The sequence below is a fragment of the Schistocerca americana genome, chromosome 5 (genome assembly GCF_021461395.2).
Source record: "Schistocerca americana isolate TAMUIC-IGC-003095 chromosome 5, iqSchAmer2.1, whole genome shotgun sequence".
Lineage (NCBI taxonomy): Eukaryota > Metazoa > Arthropoda > Insecta > Orthoptera > Acrididae > Schistocerca > Schistocerca americana.
This window is the reverse complement of record NC_060123.1, coordinates 180,786,010-180,804,105: the sequence shown is the minus strand read 5'-3', so window position 1 is coordinate 180,804,105 and position 18,096 is coordinate 180,786,010.

The following is an 18,096-nucleotide window of genomic DNA, read 5'->3' as shown; positions in this document are numbered from 1 at the left end:
TGAGCTGTTAAATGGACTGAACAGTCTAATGGGCACTCACTACGGACTGAGAGTAAACTGAAGGAAAAACAAAGTAATGTGGAGTTCGAGAAATGACATTATGGATAAATTAACATACAACTCGAGGAAAAGGAGACAGACAAATTGATACAACTCTGCTATCTTGGAAGCAAAATAGCACCCGGCAGACGAATCAAGAACATAAAAAGCAGACTGGCACTAGCAAAGAGGGCGTTCCTTGCAATAAGAAGTTTACTAGTATAAAATATCGCCCATAATCTGACGAATAAATTGCTAAGAATGTAATTTTGGAGCACATCGTTGTACTGAAGTGAATCATAGCTTGTGGGACAATCAAAAATGCTGGACGGAGTGGCCAAGTGGTTCTAGGCGTTACAGTCTGGAACCGCGCGACCGCTACGGTCGCAGGTTCGAATCCTGCCTCGGGCATGGATGCGTGTGATGTCCTTAGGTTAGTTAGGTTTAAGGGGGGTAGGACGTCAAACGGGACGACTTGGAGCAGGACAGGCACCACAGGACATTTTAATTTCCACTGTCTATACTTTTACAAATAAATTAATAAAACTTTAACAGCATGACCAGGAAAGATTCAGGATTAATACTCATAGCAGTGGAAGCTCAAAAACGTAACAAAACACATTTTTTTACATGTGAAATTTCATCAGTTTATCACTTACTACTGGCTGCATTTGTTGCTATAGGTACACTTTTCTTCCTAACTAAGAGAGATTCTTCGATGACTTTTGCACAGATTACAAGCAATAGTTACAGTTGTATGAAACTCTAGAAGTTATTTAATTTATGAAAAAACGAATGAACTGTTACATTTTAAACTTCATTTTTAGAAAAAACTCAAGTTTTATAGTTAATTATCTCAATTTTTTCCACAGTTTTTTAATGGGTTTGGAAAATTCTAGAGTTTCATACACCTGTAACTAGTGTTTGTATGCTATAAAAAATTCACCGAAGAATCTCTCTTACTTAGGAAGAAAAGTGTACCTATAGCAACAAATGCAACCAGTAAAAAGTGAAAAAATGATGAAATTTCACATGTAAAAAAAAGGTATTTTGCTACGTTTTTGAACTTCCACTGCGATAAGCGTGAGTCCTCAATTCTTCCTGGTCATGGTGACAAAATTTCATCAATTTATTTATAAAAGTATAGATAGTAGAAATTAAAATGTCCTGTGGTGACTCTCCTGCTCCAAGTCGGCCCGTTTGACGTCCTACCCCCCGTAAGTAGTTCTGCGTTCTGGGGGACTGATGACCTCAGAAGTTAAGTCCCATAGTGGTCAGAGCCATTTGAACCGTTTGATTTGAACAATCGGAAATGAAAAGCATCGAAGAGTTCAAGACGTAATGTTACAGAAGGATGCTGAAAATTATACAAGGTGAAAACCGACAAACTCTGGAAGGTTGTAGGGGACAACAAAACAAATATTTTTCCCTAATGTCATTTTTTCCTATATGAGGAGTATTTAAACCGGTAGAGGAAGATTTCTCTGGCGGCAAATTAATTAAATCAACAAACACTTTTCCATTTTTTTATGACCACGAGACACCACATTAACACAACCCAATTTCAATTACAGTAGATTTTCAAAAATGCCTCCATTGACACTTAAACAAAGGTTACGCCATCGGATCATGTTCTGTCCGACACGGGCAAAAACCGCAGGAGTATCCTGAATTGTTCCTGCTACTGCTACTATCCGGGCAACCAGATCCTCTTCTGATGGAACAGGAGTTGCGTAAACAAGGTTGCACATCTCCCCACACAAAAAATTCCGGAGGGGACATATCTGGGGATCGAACAGGCCATGATACAGGACCACCTCTGCCAGTCCACGTGTCTGGGAACCGTCGGTCCAGGAATCGAAGCACACGACGACTGAAATGTGCCGGCGCCCCATCATGTTGGAACCACATGCGTTGTCTTGTAGGGAGCAGGATGCCTTCCAGCAATTCTGGCAATGCTCTGGCGAGAAAATTGAAATAGTGCCTGCCCATTTAATGGCCCAGGCAGCAGATACGGTCCATTTAAACAGTCCCCCAACAACATCGACCCACACGTTAACGAAGAAGCGCACTTGATGAGCGTTAGTAACTGTGGCATGTGGGTTATCCACACTCCAAACATACGAATTGTGCATGTTGAAGACTCCATCACGCCTGAACGTTGCTTCATCGGTAAACAACACAGAGGATGGAAATGTAGGGTGCATTTCACACTGTTCGAGGTACCACTGCGAAAACTGTGCTCTGGGTGGATAATCAACTGGTTTCAGGTTGTGGCAAACTGTAAGTGAAATGGACGTAACAACTGCTCTCGAAGGACTGTTCTTACATTCGTCTGATTCGTCCTCATGTCACGTGCAATTACAAGAGTGCTGATTGAAGGATCCCGCTCCACATGCTGCAAAACTGCTTCCTCAAGTTGCAGCGTTCTTACCGTGCAACAGTGCCCCTGTCCAAGTAATCTGCTAAATGACCCGGTCTCACGCAGACGTTGGTACACAGCAGCAGAGGTTGCATGATGCGGGATACCGCGATTAGAATATTGTTGTTGATAAACCCGCTGTGCAGCTCGTCCGTTGTGGTGCGCTACGTAGTACGCACGAAAGTATATCAGTGTACTCACTCCAGGTGTATCGCTCCATTAGTAAACAGAGACAATGCACTACTACACTGGTGGACAGCAGTTGCCCACAACTGAAGAGCGTAATACGCCCTCTAACAACTGAAGATCGTAATACGGCCTCTAACAACTGAAGAGCGTGATACGGCCTCCACCGGTTTCAATAATCCTCATAGGAAAAATGTAGATAGATAAATGTTAGATTACGCCTATAACCAAAAGATAGATAGGTCCTACTACGAAGCGATACGAATTGGGACGATGGCTTAAAATCACTTTCAAGTAAGGTGATTTGAAAACTTAGATGCGTGTTTTTGAGCTGTGGCGACTGGCGGTAGGATGTTCTACGTCCATCGCTGGTATCGATATTCGGCTGTCTTGCTATCTTTGACTGGTTCCCCCGGCGGGTTTTCCGGGTGAACGTGTGACGAGAGAGTCTCCGGTAGGCGTTCAACGAGCCACATTGTGTTGAAAACTAGCCGACGTCCCTAACCGTGGTGCATGGGCCTCGCCGTGCTCTCCGCAATTGTCTTTTGCCGCGCCGGATGTACGGTGCCGATCATTGCGCTCCTTAACGTGCAAAATTGTGGTGGGTTCGTCGTCTCACGCTGAACAGCTTCCCAGCTCGTAATTTGCAAGCTCCAAGTTACGTACGACTTTTCATTCTGTGTTTAACTAAGAAGATTGTTGAAACTTATTGTGGCATGGGTAGCTGCCGGAGATGGTTCTGAACTTGGTTCCACAGTGGCTATTTTAAGGAGGCTGATGTTCCTCATTCCGTTTGTGAGCATCCGTGGAGTGTTTGTTTTAAGTGGTTTTCATGCAAATTTTAACTTGTTTTAGGACATATTGACCGCTTTGGGACTGGTTGCGGTTGTGTACGCGCCCGGCAGCCTTAATGGTTTAATCATTTGTCACGGCAGGATTTGGTATGTTTATTTAATGTTGAAAGTGCCTTAAGGCAGCTGGAAGTGATCTCTAAGTTTCCTGCTAATTTACTGGGGACGGGTAATGTTAGAGTATTGCTCCATAAGAATTTGGGGGCATGCTTATTATACTGTATATTCCAGTGTGGCTGTGATTTGACCTTGTTTTCATTGCAATCTATTTGTGCTGCAGGCCATTTGTTAAGATTGTTTTGGCTTTGGTGAGGTTATGGATTCCTGTCAGGACCGCTCATTGTGAGGCCAGTCTGACTATATATAAATATTTACCGCCTGCTAGTGAGCCTGTGCACAATCCGTGGGGAGTGAACGCTTATATTGCATGCCGGCAGTAGCGTTATTGCTTCCAAATACTGCTGTGGGCCTTAACGCTGTTCTATAAAGTGCAATTTGAGAATCATTCTGTGTCATTATGTCCGTTAGTTAAGTGAGGACACTTTGTTAATATTAGCGTTTCTGTAAGTCATTTTACTGGTTGAGTTATTACTAGCCATTCTTATTTAACACTTACGTTAATCATTTGTGTATGTTTAATGAATGTGCAACTTGTTATTTTTCCTTTGTGCCAGTTTTGCGACCTAGGTTGGCCTACTTTTCATTCTTAGTATAAGCATGTTTCACTGTGGACCTTTATGTGGGCAGTTCAGTTTTATTAAGCTTTAAGATCTCTGTTTTTTAATAAAGTTGGGGTATTATGTGGCTGTGTAACTTTGGTTGAAAGTGTATAGTGTTTTTAGTCTTTTGAGATATGGTTAAACAAGAACGATTGTTTATGATTGATTATTTCAGCGTGCCTACTATCTATGATTTGCGGACGCAAAATATGATTCTTATTCGTGTTTATGTAATTCAATTAAAGTGAAGATTTGTATATTGCATCAGTAAGAGGGCAAATGTTCGAATTGAAGTTCATAATAAAGTCTGTTTTGAGTCAAATTAAAACTATGAAACAATCACAAGCTTGTCCATCACTAGTGATCCCGGGCTTCCTAATTCCTTTAAATAACTGTGGTGAGATTGTAATTTTTGATTTTCTAAAGAATTGAGTAGTACCACTGTTCAGTTTTGGGAAAGCGGAACGCACCTCTAAACGAAATCACATACAAGACCCTAGTATGCCCATTTCAGAGTACAGTTCCCCCTGACCCTTATTAAGTAGGCGTGACAACAATAATCGGACTAATTCAGAGTTTCGCTGCTAGGGTCGTAACAGGTATGCTTTAGTCCATATGAAAGTGCAACGTAAATGATCAGGAAACGTCAATGGGAATCCTTGGAAGAAAGACGACTTACTTCTCCCCAATCCACACCGAGTAGGCTCAAATGGCTCTGAGCACTACGGGACTTAACTTCTAAGGTCATCAGTCCCCCACCGAGTAGGTTTAAAGAATCTGAAGTGGAAGAAGGGTGTGCTTCCATGGTCGTGTATCTCACTTAGGGACCATTAGAACAAGGCGAGAGAGATTAGGACAGTTACAGAAGAAATACACGAATGGAATATAATGTATTCCTCAAATACTCTTGGCGTCAAAATTAGATGCGGCAGGAAGAAAATCCCCTGCTACCTTAGGTAGTCGCTGTTATTGAGGTGGCTTGCTTGCTCGCTGTAATTCTACAGCTTCTTCAAAGGTATAACTTGACAGGTATGCCGAATAAATTACAGGCTAACGAAAATATTTCACAGCTGGACTTCAGTGGTGTTCCAGATGGAGGAGCTTTTGCCCCGGCTAGCGGCTGCGAGATCCACAGCAGAGATCGAGTGATCATGAAAAAGCGAAGATTAATGCGGGCCCTTAGTATTTTTTATCCAAATAGCCGCGGAAGAGGTGCCGGCAAAATGGTTCAAATGGCTCTGAGCACTATGGGGCTTAACTGCTGAGGTCATCAGTCCCCTAGAACTTACAACTACTTAAACCTAACCAACCTAAGGACATCACACACATCATGCCCGAGGCAGGATTCAAACCTGCGACCGTAGCGGTCGCGCGGTTCCAGACTAAAGCGCCTAGAACCGCTCGGCCATCAGTATTTCATTTACTCTAAAGTAAATATTGCTTTTTTATTATAAGCACAGATACGCTGGACTCATATGTATTTATTTAAGTACTGACTTGAAAAATATTGTGTTTAGTATCAGTGGATACTTTAGCAAGTAAACTTTTATTTAAAATGTATATCTAGTTTGTAGGATATTTAATATTAAAATGGGGTCCTTTTTGTATCTTTTATGATATTGCAAGAAAATCGCACTTCTGGTGGGTGTACCTCAAGTTCTCATTGCCAATAGAGGTACGTCGCTGCGTAATTCTGGTAGCGGAAGGGCTCTTGGGCGCAAGGGAGAAGCGTGAGGGACACTTCTGTAGGGGCCACTGGAGGAGATGGTAGCACTGTTTTACTTTGATGTCGTAATACAGGAGGACATAGGACTTGGTAACACACTTCATGTAATAGAAAAGGTTTGTAAGAATCTGTACTGGGGTATCGCAGCTGCAGTCTGAAGCCCCTCTTACGTCGAAGCGAACACAAGCTAGTGCGCCGGCCGGGGTGGCCGAGCGATTCTAGGCGCTTCAGTCTGGAAACGCGCGACCGCTACGGTCGCAGGTTCGAATCCTGCCTCGGGCATGGATATGTGCGATGTCCTTAGGTTAGTTAGGTTTAAGTAGTTCTAAGTTCTAGGGGTCTGATGGCCTCAGATGTTGAGTCCCATAGTGCTCAGAACCGTTGAGCCATTTGAACAAGCGAGTGCACGTTCGTAAGCAGTATGCAGGGGGTTGGCTTGCGTGCGCCATCATCGACATGTACCTGCGAATAAGCATTTACACTTGAGCGAACAGAAGAGAAACCAGACGATGTTTTTTTGGTGCTAAAACGTTAACCTATATTCAGAACAGGGTGGTAAAGAACAGAAACATACAAATTACTATATTCTGTGTAGCAAGGACGGCGTTGGTCATGAAAGCAGAATAGCGTGTACACAGAAAAATGCGTCTGCATTTTCGCGCAGGCGTGATAGAAGTGGTAGTTCGCTGTGATTAGTGATTTGCAGGTGCAACCATCGCTTGCTTTATTCCAGAAGTTAACCCACATGGCGATGGACCGATTTTCGCCTCCTTCTAGCTACAAATAAACCATTCAAAGCAAGACACATGTTAGCAGAAGAGAGGCTAGCACTAATGCTGCCATTCTTAGCCAAAGGTGACAGTTTCGCTAGCATCAAATATGTATTTCGTATACCAACGATATCTCTTCCCCAAAGCGTTCTTGAAGTATGTAGTGCCATATGTGGAGCACTCGTGAATTTTGTAATGGTAAACGAAAGAGAGGAACAATTATTAAAAATGAGTAATGTAATGTAAAAAGACCAGCTATCATTATCTGAGGGAAAACAGTTTTCACTTATTCTATTAGTGCATTTAAATTTCGTAAAATAGGACCTAAACTGTGCCTTTAACACAGGTGTCTTGAACGTAAGCCCCGGGAGTAATCAGGGTTTCGTGTGTTTTTGTTTTACATTAATCAGCATTATATGTTTATTTTGATGACATTAATGTCTCTTATAGCAATTTCGTGAGACAAATAAAGAAGTAAATTAAAAAAGGACATATATGAGCTCAGAAAGTTTATGCAACACATTATCTGTCGCTTCTCTAAATCACCGTTACCAAAAAATATTAAGAAACAATACTTTCTTAGGACTGACTTTATACAGGAAAATATTACTCTAATATATCTGGAAATACAGTTACTAAGAAACTGCCCGAGCATAATTTTTTTGAATGTTATATGATGTGGACCCTTAGGATCTCACAAGCACCTCTGAGATCTGTACTCTTCTATCAACAGAAGTACGCTTTCGTCTAACGGCTCCATCACCATAAAAAACACTTACAAGAAACAATAATCGCGGCAATGCGAGCGTACTGCGTCTAGTGCCGAAATGGAGAGGATGCCAACTTCCTTTCATGGTTCGCTGTAAAACCGGCGACCATCGGGTCACGAGCGAACACTTACGAACGCGTCCCACGCACGACGTAACACCACGCGCCAAGTGTTTAAACCCGAAAGAATTCTCGTTCGCTGTTGCACGTTCACTTCTGTTCGCTTAGATATAAAGGGGGCTTTATACGTAGTAAAATTCTGCTGCAAGTGGTACTTGTAAATTCCGAACTGCCAATGAATAGTTAAAATTATTGGGCACTTTACTACAGTACCTTTCATGCTCTGTTTTACACAGTATCAACTGCTGCATGTATTATTCTACGACAGTATCAACTGCTGTTGAATATCTACTATTCTACGACCTTGTTTAAGTATCTTTTGCAGGACCACTAGAGAGCTGCAGGCGCGTGGCCTATCCGCTTCTCTCGTACGCGGCTGCCAGCTGTGGCGTGCGTTAGAGAGGGCGAATACTCCCCGCGAACGTATCCGGGAACAGCCGAAAATGACCGATGCTGTCTCGCCTGATATGGCAGCCACGTGAGCGCTTCCTCGCAGCTGCACCTACGTCACGCGCTTATCTGTCAACACGCGGATGCCACGCACTACCAGTCTCTTGTTTTCCTACACATTGGCTGCGATTTCGCCATGTACGCATGTGCCAAGCGGTACGCTTATCACTACACATAAGGCTTCCTATCTCCTTCCAGTCAGTGCCGTTAACACTAGCGACTATATCGGATCACATTAGTTTAATTGCTCGATTTAGTCACGAGATGAGTGAACAAACGCAGAAAGTCGGTGTAGGTCAATCCAAAAAGAAGATGATGGAAGTATTAGATCCATCTTTTATAGGGCCATCCTATGTAGGGTTTCCACGTCCAAAAACAGAGAAGCCACTTTATTTAGCCAAGCATTTTTCCCAAAAGCTGGATTACTTATTTTAAATGAGAATAATGTCAGTTGGTTATTTTCAATTACAATCAGTTTTTTTCGAGATCAATCTAAAACATGCTTAAACCAAGAAATTTACCAGTAAGTAGTCTTCTAATTGGTAATTATGATAGCAACGAAGTGCTCAGTCTTCTTAATTGCTCAATATTCCTTGTGAGATAATCTTACGTCAAAATAAAATAAAGGTTCTTCATCAAAGGAAAGAAACAATAATCTGTCTTTCTGGTACAGAAAATAAAACGATATTCAATAATTTTGGTCTTTTCAGTTAGACTTATAATTGGATAGCAATGGTTCAGCACAGCCTAAACTCATTTGGACTTCAATATCCCATCATGGGTAAACTAATGCTCAAGTGTAGTTGGGCTGCAGGGTTGGCATCTGCTGATCAGCACAACCTACTTTGCTTTGCTAGATTCACATGTAGCTTGGGTTTCGCATTGTGTGTTACGGTCATTCGGTTTATGAAGAAAAACTTAGGGTACAGACATAACAGTAGCACTGATTGGTACATTTGTATATCCTTACCATATATCTCCTTACTCTTCATTATACTTATTCCTCGTCTTTACATCGTCAGCTTATAACAAGTCTTAATAGTGTGTTCTCTACTTGATCACTAAAAAGAGTAAAAAAATCTGAATATTGTGTATATTTGATTGGACATGACTGTAAAGAGCCGAAAATGTCTGTCTGAACACTGACACCTGACAACTCTCCTCCCCCTCCCGGATGACGAACTTCGCCGTGACATATACCCTTCCTTCCAACTATAACCCGGCCTTGTTCCCCCCCCCCCTCCCCAGGGCCCCCTTCTCCTCTTTCCTCCTTCTCCCAGAGCGGATTTTCCTCCATCCCCCCCTCCCCTGAGACCCTGCACCCCATACTTGCCTCTCTCCTTCCCACATCCCTCCCTACCTGGCCCTCTTCCGAGCGCCCCCCATTCCCCTCCCCCATCTCTTCCCCTCCCTCCCTCCCTTCTTCAGGTCTCCCTCATCTCCTAGAACCTGGCAGATCCTCTGTATTGATCATCATCAGTGTGACACGTCAATGTTGTGTTTAGTGCTGTTTTCTCGTGTGCGTCAAGAGGTGTGATTTTCATTGTGTACTGCCGTGAGGTTCGCCGTGAGTGTTACGTTGTGTGCTATGCCATCTGTCAACACCTTTATGCTCCAGTCATACTGTGCCTTGTGTTCTTTTGATCGTCGCAATGTGTGGCTTTTTGTGTGTGCTACTTTTAAACAGTTTTTTATCTCCATTTTACAGTCACCCCGTTTTTTGTATATTGCCTTCCATGATGTTCTCCCTTTTTTATATCTATGTTCGCCTTCTTCTCTCCTTTGCTGTTTTTAAATGTCTTCTCTTGTTTTGTTCTATGTCTTTCGGCTGAAGAGCAGCGCATGTGCTGCTGCCAGCCCGCCCCGATGGGGAATTGAAATACAATAAAGAAAAAAAAAAAAAAAAAACCTGACAACTCTTACCCTATGTCCGTCTTTCCTCTGCGTTTGCATTGTAAGGCAGCTTTTGGAAGCCTCGTTCCTTTAATTTGTTCCAGTTTTGTTTGTGTTCTTTTATTTTGTGACTTTCTTCAAAAATATTTAGTTCTTGTCTTATGTTTTCATTAGAAATCCTGACCAACTTAGTGCAACCTTTGACTGCTCACACAAATATCATTTCAGTCGGCTCAAAGTACACGCAATATTTTCTCTCCGTAACCCAGGTTTCACTGCCGTGTAGTAAAATAGCAATGGCCATCAACTTACAGAATTTCAGTTTTATGATCCTTCATGTATATTTTTAATGTTCTGATTATAATGCCACAGCTACTCTGTCTGTAACATTCCATATATTCTTATCTTCGTTAAAAGTCATATAGCTCCCCAGGTAAATGAACTGTTGAACTTATTCCAAAATACCATTTTCAATTACAATTTTGTTTCACACTAGTAATATCCAGTAGAATGCCATTCCCTTAATTTTATGCAATGTTACCTTTCCGATAAAGTTTAAAGGCTGAATTGATTTTTGTAATTCAACCATGTTAGTGATATATTAATGTATTTATTCGTATATGTACGGATCCCTTCTGGTGCTCTGTCTTTCCATGATGGAGCCGACACACAACTTCAGTACAGCGGCTGACCATCTTCCCCTACAGGTTTGGTCCATTGCTGGAGTGCTCCTTCCCTCGTTATGTTCCCCATACGTCCGAAGGTTTGCAGCCGGCCGCAACCGAGCTGATAATGGTTCTCAATCCAGGAACTTGCCTAAGTTTCTCTTCCTGGTACCGCTATTACGCTCAAAAGCACTTCATCCCGAGCGAACTACACTCATGCTCATAAATTAAGGATAATGTTGATACATGGTGAAACAACGCTCTGGTTGGCGATTTGCGGGTTTAAATTACCTTGGGGTATGACCATGTGGTGCATTTCACCTGCAGTCATCGCACAGCGGCGCTGGCAGCAGTCCACATACGCAGAGGTGTGTTTGTGCATGTCAGAACACGTTGCAGCGAGTAAGTGTGCAGATGTTTTCAGACGTGCTAATGGTGACTGTGTGTTGAAAATGGCTCAGAGAACCCATATTGATGACGTTATGAGGAGTAGAATATTAGAGCGACTGGAGGTTGGTCAAACACAGCAGGTCGTAGCACGGGCCCTCCGTGTGCCACAAAGTGTGATCTCAGGATTATGGAAACGATTCCGGCAGACAGGAAACGTGTCCAGGCGCTACAGTATGGGACGTCCACAGCGTACAACACCACAAGAAGACCGATATCTCACCATCAGTGCCCGCAGACGACCACGTAGTACTGGAGATAGCCTTGTCTCCAGACACACAATCCACAGACGACTGAACAGACATGGTTGATTCACCCGGAAACCTGCAAGGTGCATTCCACTGACCGCTGGTCACAGGAGAGCCCGTTAAGCATGGTGTTAAGAACGCAGTACATGGTCATTGGAACAGTGGTCCCAGGCTATGTTCAAGGACGAGTCCAGGTATAGTCTGAACAGTGATTCTCGCCGGGTTTTCATCTGGCGTGAACCAGGAACCAAATACCAACCCCTTAAGGTCCTTGAAAGGGACCTGTATGCAGGTCGTGGTTTGATGGTGCCGGGTGGGATTATGGTTGGTGCACGTACACCCCTGTATGTCTTTGACAGAGGAACTGTAACAGGTTAGGTGTATCGGGACGCATTTTGCACCAGTATGTCCGCCTTTTCAGGGGTGCAGTGGATCCCACCTTCCTCCTGATGGACGATAACGCACGGCTCCACCGAGCTGCCATCGTGGAGGAGTACCTTGAAACAGAAGATATCAGGAGAATGGAGTGGCCTGCCTGTTCTCCAGGCCTAAACCTCATCGAGTACGTCTGGGATGCTCTCGGTCGGCGTACCGCTGCACGTCTTCAAATCCCTAGTACACTTCAGGAGCTCCGGCAGGTACTGGTGCAAGAATGGGACGCTATAACCTGTAAGTAGGCTGTAGAGGTTCTTATATTGGTAACGCCACCGCCACGTAGCGCTCTGTATGAAAATCACTGGCTGTGCTGTGTGCAGTCTGTGGCTGGGTGGCATTATTGCAATAGTCGCTATTGTAGTGTTGGGCAGTTGGCTGTTAACAGAGCGTAGCGTTGCGCAATTGGAGGTGAGCCGGCAGCAGTGGTGGATGTGGGGAGAGAGATGGCGGAATTTTGAGAGCGGACGATCTGGACGTGTGTCCATCAGAAAGAGTAAATTTGTAATATTGGATATCATGGACTGATATATATATATATTATGACTCTTGAACACTATTAAGGTGAATACATCGTTTTTTCTCTATCAAAATGTTTCTTTTGCTAACTATGCCTATCAGTAGTTAGTGCCTTCAGTAGTTTGAATCTTTTATTTAGCTGGCAGTAGTGGCGCTCGCTGTACTGCAGTAGTTCGAGTAACGGAGATTTTTGTGAGGTAAGTGATTTGTGAAACGTATAGGTTAATTTAGTCAGGACCATTCTCTTGTAGGGATTATTGAAAGTCAGATTGCGTTCCGCAAAAAAATATTGTGTGTCAGTTTAAGCACAGTCATGTCTAATTTTTCCAAGGGGACGTTTCAAACCCAGTAGCTTCTCGAACACCTGATCCAGAGTATGCCGACCCGTTGTGCGGCCTGTGTACCTGTGCATGGTGATCATATTACATATTGATGTCGGGGTACATGTGCAGAAAACAGTGGCGTTTTGTAGCAGATGTATTTCGGGACGGTTTTCTCAACTTATCACCAATACCGTGGACTTACAGGTCTGTGTCGTTTGTGTTCCCTATGTGCCTATGCTATTAGCGCCAATTTTGTGTAGTGACACGCTGTGTGGCACCACATTCTGCAATTATCCTTAATTTATGAACACGAGTGTAAAATGGTTCAAATTGCTCTGAGCACTATGGGACTCAACATCTGTGATCATCAGTCCCCTAGAACTACTTAAGCCTAACTAACCTAAGGACATCGCACACATCCATGCCCGAGGCAGGGTTCGAACCTGTGACCGCAGCGGTCACGCGGTTCCAGACTGAAGCGCCTAGAACCGCAAGGCCACACCGGCAGGCGAACACGAGTGTATTTCACGTCCCTAGTCTCGCTGTCCCTGCCCTCTCGTCTCCGGTCTCCACACGAAGCATGTCCTCCTATGTTAAATGTGTTCTACTAAAGGCCGTGGCGCGACCTATCGATCGCGCAACGATTCAGTATCCATCGAAGGGGAAATGTGGAATGTGGAGCGGTCGCTCTTTATGGGTGTCGCCGACGTTTCAGGTTCCATGGAAGGCACGCAATAGATGCGAACGCCCACTACAGAGAGGAAAAACGTATAAAAATTCCAGGTAGTTCTACTCTGTTACATAGGAAAAGTATGTGCCTTTGTTTTCGGTGCAACTTGACGGCCTTACCGTCCACCTTCTGGGTCTGTACGGGGAAAACCGCTCCTTTATTTACGGAGAACGGGTGAGCTCCGCCATTTGCGGTGGTGGTGAGTGGCGGCCTCCGGAAAGCCGTATGAAGCGGGGGCCAGGCCAGGCAGATTCTATCTGGGATTCCATCTGCGGCCTCCTGGGGCGGCGCGTGCCGTATCGAGTTATGCGCCGGCGCCGCCTCCGCACAGGATATTAAATTTCGCCGCACACTTTGCTGCTGCCGACCGGCCCTTATCGCGCGCAAACTGTCCCCGGGCCATCGGAGAAGGGCAGCGCTGGTTGCCGCCGCAGACCGCCCGCCCTATCGTGTGCCCGGAGGCGGCAGGGGGTGGCAGAGTTTTCTGTCGCCCTGCGACGAGGGCTACGGTCGATGCCTCGAAGTGACTGTCATATCGCTTTGCAAAGTAAATACTTTCCATCGTACGGAAAAAGGAATATGTTGACAGGGGCGAGAATTACCTAGCCATCAGCTTCATTTTGCTGTAGAGAACAAAGGCGGTTCTCTCGCTTCATTCCTTCGATTCAGGTTGCTATCGACATCGCAGCAACTACGACTTCATCTTCGAACACTTTAGCGCTGTTATCCATGACGCGCACCATAAAATTAAAATGTACACTACTGGCCATTAAAATTGCTACACCACGAAGATGACGTGCTACAGACGCGAAATTTAACAGACAGGAAGAAGATGCTGTGATACGCAAATAATTAGCTCTTCAGAACATTCACACAAGGTTGGTGCCGGTGGCGACACCTACAACCCGCCGACATGAGGAAAGTTTCCAACCGATTTCTCATACACAAACATCAGTTGACCGGCGTTGCCTGATGAAACGTTGTTATGATGCCTCGTGTAAGGAGGAGAAATGCGTACCATCAAGTTTCCGACTTTGATAAAGGTTGGATCGTTGCCTATCGCGATTGCGATTTATTGTATCACGACATTCTGCTCGCGTTGGTCGACATCCAATGACTGTTAGCAGAATATGGAGTCGCTGGGTTCAGGAGGGTAATACGGAACGCCGTGCTGGATCCTAACGCCCTCGTATCACAAACAGTCGAGATGACAGGTACCTTATCCGCATGGCTGTAACGGATCGTGCAGCCACGTCTCGATCCCTGAGTCAACAGATGGGGACGTTTGCAAGACAACAACCTTCTGCACGAACAGTTCGACGACGTTTGAAGCAGCATGGACTATCAGCTCGGAGACCGTGGCTGCGGTTACCCTTGACGCTGCATCACAGACAGGAGCGCCTACGATGGTGTACTCAACGACGATCTTGGGTGCACGAATGGCCATACGTCATTTTTTTCGGATGAATCCAGGTTCTATTTACAGCATCATGATGGTCGCATCCGTGTTTGGCGACATCGTGGTGAACACACATCGGAAGCGTGTATTCGTCATCGCCATACTGGCGTATCACCCTGCGTGATGGTTTTGGGTGCCATTGGTTGCACGTCTCGGTCACCTCTTGTTCGCATTGACGGCACTTTGAACAGTGTACGTTATATTTCAGATGTGTTACGACCCGTGGCTCTACCCTTCATTTCAGCAGGATAATGCACGACCGCATGTTGCAGGTCCTGTACGGGCCTTTCTGGATACAGAAAACGTTCGACTGCTGCCCTGGCCAGCATATTCTCCAGATCTCTCACCAACTGAAAACGTCTGGTCAATGGTGGCCGAGCAACTGGCTCGTCACACTACGCCAGTCACTACTCTTCAACTGCGATATCGTGTTGAAGCTGCATGGGAAGCTGTACCTGTACACGCCTTCCAAGCTCTGTTTGACTCAACGCCCAGACGTATCGAGATCGTTACTACGGTCAGAGGTGGTTGTTCTGGGTACTGATTTCTCAGGGTCTATGCACCCAAATTGTTTGAAAATGTAATCATATGTCAGTTCTAGTATAATATATTTGTCCAATGAATACGCATTTGTCATCTGCATTTGATCTTGTTGTAACAATTTTAAGTGCCAGTAGTGTATTTCGTAATTCAGGTTCCTCTAGTGGGGAAATTAGAAGACTGGCAATTTCATCTACATCTTCTAGGTACACTTGCGACGGATCCTTTACGTGCGTGCGTGTGATGCACCAATTGCGACGGATTATTCGTTGCTGCAGCAATGCAATTTCTATTATAATTTTTTGTTCACCCACCTCTTTACAGCGGTAGATCTTCGCACGTAAACTCCTGACTGCAGCTACTTACGAGATCACAGAAAAGCAGTGTTGAGGAAACTGTAACCTCATAGCTAGAGGCCGCTATAAGTAAAATTTGCTGAAAATTGTCTATGTAGTTTAAAAAAATGATTCGGAAAGGGGATGTCACTCGTACTTTAAACATGAAGTTCAAATTTAAACCTTCAATAGATCTTTATTGCCGTTAAGCAAGATCATCAGCCCACATTTACGAAAATTACTAAAGTTTCTGCTCACAGTTATCACCATACCTAAAACAGCCAGAACTTTTACCTTCGCAAATTCCGAAACCAATTACTTGTAACACAGTCAATGATCGGGATATTACTTCTGCATACGATATTCAGTGGTTGTCTTTAGTAAAAGTTTATGCTCGCCATAAAATACTCAGTAAGAATATACTCAGTACCGCCACGCTATATAATTCAAAGTTCACTCGCGATTTTCGTCGGAACGAATTACCACAACAAAAGTTTTCATAAACAGTTTGCATGGGGGCTTAATTAAATATAATGCAAATAATTTTGATCTTAGTAGCTGACTGTCCGGTTACGCAGTCTCCTACCCAGTTGGCCCTGACCAGTATTAGTACGCAATCTGACTGCATAGAATAACAACAAAGAATGAAAGAAAACTTCCGTTAACACAATTAATTAATTAAGTCCCCAGCAACTATAAAAGCTACGAAACAAAAACTACGGAACAACAAAACACAAGTGTAACTGTTCTGTATGTGGAAGTGTGATTCAACGTACACATCTGGCACCGTTCTTCCTCAATAAGACAAGGTATTTTAAGTAATTAAAAAAAATCAGAAATACTATAATTGCACATAAAAACCAGAATTACACTCTAATACATGAACACAAGCCGGATGCTTTATTGACTGAACCTGGGACCAAGAGATGTTGTTAGTTAGGACATTTGAAATAATAATTGAAAAAAAATTTTATTACCTTCATATATATTGACGAAACATACCCTCTGATCATTCCAACATCCGCAATCGAACAACATCGGCTGTCTAGCCCATCAGAACAACTGCATACAACATGCTCACAACTAGTCACGGCTACATCAGAACTCCTACTGCCCACTTCTCAATAAACACTCTCCACTACGACTTCTCGACAAGCACTCTCCACCACCACATCTCAACAATCACTGCCAGTGGAGGCGGCTGAATAATACTCTTTGGCGCAATCTCTGGCCCTGTGACTCAGTGTAGCCACCTTTCATATGCCCCTCCTCCATGGGCTAGAATTTGATGGTATTTTTGCCAGCATTGGTGGTGAAAATACCACCAAATTCGTCCAAAAAATACAGACAAAATTTAAAAAGTAATATTAATAAGTAAATATCACATAACTAAATAAATTTTGGCTTTGCACTGACCCTTCAATAATCTAATATATAAAATACAGTAAGGAATACAAATGCTTGCATACATATGATTTTACATAATAGTTTACACAAGTATCATGTAGTTAAACAATTAAATCAATAGCGTCAGCAATGACGAATAGGTGCAGGTAAGAGTCTCATAACATCTCATAAACAGTAAACACACAAAAAATCAGTTTATACAAATATTCACATAAAATCCTTTCAATAGTTCAATAAACAAGTAGAACTCCTCAGAGTAGTTGACAGTTCCAACAGTAGCACCCAGAAATGATCAACAGGTGCAAATAGCAGTCTCATAACATTTCATCACCAGTATTTAAACAGCTTCAACAGTGGCACCCAAAAATGGCGAGCAGGCACAGACACCAACAAGTGATATTATCTCAGTAGAAGCAGTCCATTAGTGGCACCCAGTAATGTTGAACAGGTGCAGACACCAACAAGTGACATCATATCAGCAGAAGCAGTCCATCAGTGGCACCCAGCATTGTTGAACAGGTGCAGACACCAACAAGTGACATTATCTCAGTAGAAGCAGTTCCATCAGTGGCATCCAGCAATGTTGAACAGGTGCAGACACCAACAAGTGACATCATTTCAGTAGAAGCAGTCCATCAGTGGCACCCAGCAATGTTGAACAGGTGCAGGTAACAGTCCATAATATTCACTATCACTAATTAGACAGTTCATTAGAGTTCATTAGCAGAAGTTAAACATTTCCAAGTGGCACCCATCATGTTGAACAAGCGCAGGTAACAGTCCATAATATTCACTATCACTAATCAGACAGTTCATCAGAGTTTATCAGCAGAAATTAAACATCTCCTAGTGGCATCCATCATGTTGAACAAGTGCAGGTAACAGTCCACAATATTCGCTATCACTAATTAGACAGTTCATCAGAGTTCATTAACATAAATTAAACATTTCTAAGTGGCACCCATCAATGTTGAACAGGTGCAAGCATGAACAACAGTTTGAAGGCACACACAATTGCTTTTACAAAATTATTATCAATGCTCTTAC